Source organism: Phoenix dactylifera, chromosome 3 (genome assembly GCF_051530095.1).
Source record: "Phoenix dactylifera cultivar Ajwa chromosome 3, Ajwa_hap1_PhDact_Kaust_v1.1, whole genome shotgun sequence".
Lineage (NCBI taxonomy): Eukaryota > Viridiplantae > Streptophyta > Magnoliopsida > Arecales > Arecaceae > Phoenix > Phoenix dactylifera.
Genome location: NC_143192.1, coordinates 19,635,085 through 19,640,877, shown reverse-complemented (window position 1 = coordinate 19,640,877; position 5,793 = coordinate 19,635,085).

Here is a 5,793-nt window from a genome sequence, read left to right as displayed (position 1 = left end):
TTCCTAATCACGATTCAACCATCGGATCGGTCAATACTTCTAGTGTGTGTGACCCCATAGGTTCTACTCTGACTGGTAGTGAGATATATTATGATCTCTATCACAATATCATTGAAAACTCCTTTCAATGGATTGGAACGATTCCAACTCTACTCATTAGGATTTATCGATCATCGAGATAATCCCTGTGAGTCCCACCATCCACCAGTGACACCTAGCAGCATGTAGTGGCTACCCAGTAGAATAGAATGATGAACCTCTAGGTGCAGTTATCATGTGATACAATCCTACTATCGTGGATCCCTATAGGACGGAGGTCATGGATAAGTCGTCAAACCCCTTCGTCTGTCATATGTCAAGATTTATTCGACTCGAGTTCGTTAGTGGAAAACTCTTTCTCCACTTTATATTAGTGCCCTGGCCAAGGTCTTAGAACTCAGTCTAACAAATCACATAGGATCACTCCTCTTCTATCAAGGTCGATAGATTTCATGTAAGTGCATACCCTACTCCTACAGTGAACTTACTGCAGCCAATCTACACTACAAGGGCCCATATGACTAGAGACCATGTATACGTGTAGTCAAACTACAATAACCTCACTGTGAGTAGCTGAAGCACCGCAGGTCAAAGGACCAGTCATACTACTGCAACATCAAGCAAGTCACTGATGAATGGATAGACATCCAAGTGACTTCTTGTCTTGGTCACGCTCAGTACCCTTGTTCTCTAACAAGCACCTGCACTATCACTTCAGTGTCCCTACACTGTGGACTCAAGTCTCGTCCATCCAGAAGGAAAGTGATCTGTTGCCCAGATAGACAACCCAAGAGGGGGGGTGAATTGGGTTTTAAAGTAATTTTACAATTAAAACTTTTGTAGATGACTAATTAATACTTTTGCAAGGTGATTAATTAGTTGCTATATGCTGTGAGTGAAATGAGAATGAGAGAAAGAGAGACAAGCAATCACAAACACGATGTTTATAGTGGTTCGGAGCTAACCCTTGCTCCTACGTCCACTCCCCAAGTCTCACTTGGGAATTCACTATAACCCCTTGGATTACAGCCGGTTGTTTTCCAAGCTCACAACCAAACTTGTTGTTTTACGAGCTCACAACGAACTCGGTCGGTTTTTCCAGGCTCACCGACTAGAACCAACCCCGATTGTTTTTCCGGGATCACAATCGAACCCTTACACGTTGGTTTTACACTCGGCTCACCAACCAACCTCTACACCCTTGATTCAATCCCCCGATTGAATCAAGCAAAGACAATATAGAAAGAATAAGAAACAAACAGAAAAACTCAGCTTCTTAAAAAGCAGATTTGCTACAATATAAACTAGAGAGAAGTTAAGAACCCTCAAACACTTTTGCGTTGGAGTAGAATAAGGCTTCTTGAACTTTGAGTCTCCTCTGGAACGTCTGATCGACTTGAATGCAGGAGGAGACTTCTTTCAATGCTGGGAAGAGGTTGTTGGATGGAGTTAATGGCGCTCTTCCTTCTTTTTCGTTGAAAGCAAGTTTGCAGAGAATAAATGCTTGATCTCTTTGAATAGAATGGTAGTTCTCTGCCTTGCTACAGTCCTCTGTGGCTATTTAAGCCATCCCCCATGGAAACTAGCCGTTAGACACCTTTTTCTGCCCGTTCTGCACACTCTGCACAACCTGACAATGTGTCCGTTGGGGTCGGAGTCGACTCGCGCGATCAGGAGTCGACTCGGCTGTAGCGGGAGTCGACTCATGCTTTTCTGGAGTCGACTCGGCAACTGTTCCAGATTTGAATTAAAGTAGCTTCTTCGACTGGGAGTCGACTCGTCTTGACCCGGAGTCGACTCGCCAACTTCTGGAGCTGACTTGGCATTTTCGGAGTCGGCTCCTCCCATGAAATCCGTAGATCAACTTTTCAATTTGGTCCGCTCGAGTCGACTCGACAGTCCTGGGAGTCGACTCGGCGCTCAGAGCCCGAACTCCCGATCTTCTGTCTTTTGGCTCGTCCAGTCTTGGAGTCGACTCAAACTTCCCCAGAGACGACTCGGCTCTCAGTTTCCGAACCTTAGTCTTCTGCCTTTTTGGTGTACCGCTGCCTTGGAGTCGACTCGAGCTGTCTGGGAGTCGACTCGGCTCTCAGAGACAACAAATTGATCTTCTATCTTTTTGGGTCGCGCTGTCTTGGAGTCGACTCGCGTATTGCAGGAGTCGACTCGAATCTCAGAGTCCGAAAACGGTTCTCTGACTTTTGCCTTGTGTTCCACTGAGAGTCGACTCTCACTTTCTTTGGAGTCGACCTGCCAACCATCGGAGTCGACTCGCGTTCCACAGGAGTCGACTCGAATCTCAGGGTCGAAAAAAAAACGCTCTCTGACTTTTCTGTCTGTAGCTTCTTGGAGTCGACTCATATTACTCCGAAGTCGACTCGGTAAGCATCGGAGTCGACTCGCGCACTTCAGGAGTCGACTCGCTGACAGGTTTTGAGTTGATGCTTTCTGTTCGTCTGTCTGTTCTCAGTCGGAGTCGACTCGTACTGGTCTGGAGTCGACTCGAGCCCGTGCCAGTGATTCTGATACGCTTGGAGTCGACTCGTAATATCCTGAAGTCGACTCAAGTCTCAGACTTTGGTTCAAACTGACTTCATACCTTATCCAAAATATCTTGAACCAAGTCTAGAAACACTTAGACACGATTTTCACTGAAACACTTAATTGAATTTATTAGTAAACATAAGATATACTCAAATGCTTTGAGCTCATCAAAATCAAATAGGGGTTTTAATCAATCACTCCACAATCTCCCCCTTTTTGATGATGACAAAACTTTGAGTATATGTAAAGTGAATTGCTCAATAAACAAGGAAATAAAATCCATAAATGAATTCAAATGTCTGGAAATTTAATATATCCAAGCTTGAAAGGTGTGAAGCAATAAATTTTGGAGTTAAAGCTCCCCCTTTTATTTGGAATTATATAAGCCTTCATATTATGCAATCAATTGTTTGGCTTATATATATAATTAATGATTTAGCTTTCTTAAAAATTCAGATTCTCCCCCTCAACATATGCATTCTACTTTGTTTTGATTCTCTGAATTTCCTTTTAATGCATTGAAGTTTTTGAACTGAATTTTTGGTTTTTAGAGGAAAAATCTGTCAATTTGTTCTTGAGTTGGATTCAACTAATCTCCGAATATCCCTTGAATAGATTCTGGAGATTACTCCATTAGGAGCCCCAACAGAGAGATAATGAGCCTCGAGGTACCAAATCCACTAAGAACAAATTATGTTTTAATTTTCATTTTGATTCCTTTTATGTTGATTCCATTTACATATCTATTAAATATTTCTCCCCCTTTTTGTCATCGTATCAAAAAGGAGGTAATCAGAACACACAATCAATCATAGATCAAATGGCACAGAATTGCAGAAAATATGGCTACTCATTGTATTGATTTGTATGTAAATACATTTGAGAATACAATAAGTAAAGCAAAACAATACATGTCAACACAAAAACAGCTAAGGTCTCCTCGAGGATGTAACTCCTCCTCTCGAGGATGTGGCTCCTCCTCTCAATCTGTTCTGCTCCATGAGGAGGGTGACCGCATCTGTAACATGCCCGAGCTGAGAGATAATGGACGAAGTGGCCCTGCTATGTGTAGTGGAGAGCTCGGTCACCGACTTCTGAAGTGCGTCCAGCTTGTCGATGAGCACATTCGACAAGCGCTCGGCCCCCTGAGTAGTGGTGCTCATGTCCTTCCGGATGTCATCGCGCATCGTCCGAGTGGTGCTCGTGACCTCGCTCATACTGGAGAACTGGGCCTGGATCAAGCTCCGGATATTGTAGATCTCTTTCCGTACATGGGCCGTCATGTCTGTCACGGCTGTCAAGGAAGGGACCAACTCAGAAGATGTGGGTGCAGGAGAGGGAGCAGGCACTGAACCTCGGAGCTCCCTAAGCAGATCATCTCGCAGGTCTCGGACAATCTCCTGCCGCAACTCCAGGAGCTGCTCAGGAGCGATTCGGACCTCCATGGGTGGTGGAGCTGAGGAGGAGGGTCCGGCTGAGGTGGTAGGAGCAGAAGTGGAGGGAAAGTCAGGATAGTCAGAATCTGGCTCAGGACTAGGGAAATGTCTGGTGGTATGTGTGGAGGTGGAAGACTTCCTAACCCAGGTCCCCTCTACCTTCCGAAACCCCATCCTGTGTAGGGTCCCCGGACGCATGCGATCAGTCCATCGCAATGCCTTAGAGGGTTCCCCCTCAGGAATGGGAATCTCGGCCTCCCTAAACAAAAGAGTGAACATCATACCGTAGGGTAGGGTGAGCCTAGGTCTATCTAGTGGCTCACATAGATACCTATACATCATCTTGGGAAAGTTGATTGGGGTGTCCTGGAGGATGTAGAACATGAGAGCTAGGTCTCTCTCAGATACAAAATCAAATCTCCCGGTCTTAGGGAACAAGGACCTAGACAGGATGCTCAGGAGGATCCGCACCTCAACTGGAAGTGAGCTAGCGGATATCTCGTCTAAGGGGGACTGAGGAGGATATCCTAGTATGGCCGTAAGGGCCTCAGTCCTATCCTCGGGGTGTGTGGGAGCCACCCCTACTTGTGGAAGGTGGAGGATGTGGGCAATGATATCCTCCAAAATGAACAAAGGGACACCGGCTACCGTGCCCTCTATACCCCCATCTCCCTGATGGACGGTACCGTAAAACTCTCTAACTAATCCAGGGTAAGTGGGGAGATCTAATGTAAGGAAATACTCTAAGCCCTGGACACGCAATCTCTCACCTATGGTGAAGCCCTCTCGGGAGAGATAGTCGAAATCGACGTATCTCCCGGTGGAGACCGCCTTCCCGGCGCACGGCCTCGCGGGAACTGCCCTCGGCGGGGAACGAGCCGGAGGTTGTGACCTCGCGGGATCGTGCCGAGCCTTGGAGCGCCTCTCGAGACCGGCCTCGGGTTGGGACCTCTTCCGGACAACGGCTTTATGAGGCATAGTGACCTAGAATGGGAGGAAAAGCCCTAATGGACGGTGAAAAGGTCGATGGAAAAAGCTTGGGGACGACCGGGGACGACCTAGGAGTCGGCTCTAGGGCTTGTGAACAGTGGCGGCGGAGAATAGAAATGTTTTGAAAACGATGGAGCTAGGGTTAAAAAGTCAGATTCCGACTGCGAGTCGACTCCTCTGAGTCGCGAGTCGACTCGACCACGAGTCGACTCCAAAGTATGCGCGAGTCGACTCTCCTTATGCGCCTATTGACCTTGAGTCGACTCCCGACTGTATGTGAGTCGACTCACCCTCTGCGGCCATTGATCTCGAGTCGACTCCCGTAAATGTCCGAGTCGACTCCCCCTTACGAGCCGACTCTGAAACTTACTCGAGTCGTCTCGAACTTTGGCACGCACCTAAAAATCATGCTATGTTCGTGCCGAATGAGGGAAAATCACTAAATTATGATCTGATTTGATGATCATTGAAAAGAAACTCTATTTTAACCACAATCTAATCATCAAAATCAATGAATCTAGTGGAAACTACCACTAGGATGGATCAATCACTCCTAATCCCCTCCTAAGCACACTAAATCTCTCTTCACTTAAGGGTTTTGTAAAAATGTCAGCTAATTGATCATCAGTACAAACAAATTGAAGTGTCACATCACCATTCAGTACATGATTTCTTATGAAGTGATGTCTTATCTCAATATGTTTAGTTCTTGAATGCTGAATTGGATTTTTAGTTAGATTAATGGCACTTGTATTATCACAATTAATGAGAATTTTGTCTTGTT